The 1,601-nt window shown below is 54.0% G+C and overlaps 1 non-coding gene across 1 annotated transcript; it reads left to right on the forward strand.

Annotated features, from left to right (window-relative positions):
- Nucleotides 1–1,308: 1,308 nt before the first annotated feature.
- VDBG_15111 lies at nucleotides 1,309–1,381 on the forward strand. The gene has a single exon. It is a non-coding gene; the product is annotated as a tRNA-Cys (tRNA).
- The last annotated feature ends 220 nt before the right edge of the window (nucleotides 1,382–1,601 follow it).

The following is a 1,601-nucleotide window of genomic DNA, read 5'->3' on the forward strand; positions in this document are numbered from 1 at the left end:
CGCGAGAGATGAGAAGCGAAGTCCATTTCTTGCCGTTCAGGTAGGCGATGATTCGAGCATGTCTTCAATGTCGCCATGGCGCCAATTGTGACCCTCGACTTGCGCGATGGAGGGGATGTTGCCAGCGCCAAAAGCAGCAGCTCGTCCTGGCAGGAGCACCAAGACAATGCAGAACACCAGGAACCAGGAGCCCTTGCCGAATCGGAAGGAAGCCATGATGTGCCTGATACTGCACGGACGAAAGAGACGGCGAGGGGTAGTATTCCTGTGTGATGATGGATATCGCAGAGACGCCAAGCAGGAGGGGAATGTGTTGTGTTGTGCTGAAAGATTATGCGCTCGAGTGTCGCGTACGTTGGTATGGCGCAATGGAAATGTCAAGCTTCCCAAATTTGCGAAGATGAGATAGTTAGGGTGGAGAAGATTGCAGCGCCAGCGTGCGAGAGTGATGATAGGCTTGCGCTTTCACGTGTTGCTGACGACGCCGAGAGTCGCGGTCCTGCTTGTCCAACGGGCGGCCTCTGTGGCAGTGTGTGATGGTGCGAGGTGTGGTAGCTGACGAGGATGACTTGTCAGACACCCAAGGTAGAGAGCGGTAGTGACTGAGGGCGCAAGCTGGGCTGAGCTGATGGTGGGGTAGTTTGCGACTCAGGGCAAGGCTGATTGAGATGCTCAACACAAGAGGAGGGGTGAGGAATCAACGGTGGTGCCCTTGGTCGAATATGGATACCAGATGTGCTCTGACTTGATTTTGAATTTTGCAAGAGGATGATGAAGAGATGAGAAGTCAGACCAGACCGAACCAGACGAGGACAAGGTCTGGCTGGAGGAGGGGGGGGGGTCGTACCAAGCAAATGTGACGGCATTGAAAGACGCTGGATGCCGCGTTCCGCCGTTGCCCCGCGCCTGCCCCTCGTTGAGCTGCTGATGGTGGACGAGTGGAGCAGTGCCACCGAGCTCGCTTGCACTGTTGCAAGGCACGGTACGGGTAGGGCGCATGGTGGGGCTCTGTGAAGGACACCACGTAGCACCCAAGTTTGGAAGTCATCACAGGTAGGTCTTGCAGCCTTCCATATCTTGATGAGCTCTGGAACTTCGATGGTTATTTTTTTCCTATTGAGATTCTATTCAGTTGAATGCCGTTGCAGAAAAACTTCGTGTTGCCCTCTGTACTGGCTAAAAGGATATGAAAGAAGGCGTCATCTCGATTCTGACCACCCGATGAGCTCAGTCGCGAAGTCCAAACCCGCTACGAGACAGACACCAAGATAACACCATCCAAACTACAGCTTCACTTTTCTTATACCTGGACCGGTAGCTCAGGGGTTAGAGCGTGCGATTGCAGATCGCAAGGCCGCTGGTTCGAATCCGGCTCGGTCCTCTGTTCTTTTGCTGGTTCTGGCGGCGCACAGCCATGCATGCTCCCTTGCTTCGCTGCTGATTCAAGGCCGTCGAAAGAGGCAACACGAAACTCGGAAAAGGCATGCCTGCGAAGTCGGAGAGGGGCAAGTCATGCGGTCCCTCAAAATATGTTCCTTCTTTCTACTCCCGAAGGTACTGTTCGTATAAAAAGATCCACAAACAGAGCGAAGGTTAGGTGG

This window comes from Verticillium alfalfae, genomic scaffold (genome assembly GCF_000150825.1).
Source record: "Verticillium alfalfae VaMs.102 supercont1.6 genomic scaffold, whole genome shotgun sequence".
NCBI lineage: Eukaryota > Fungi > Ascomycota > Sordariomycetes > Glomerellales > Plectosphaerellaceae > Verticillium > Verticillium alfalfae.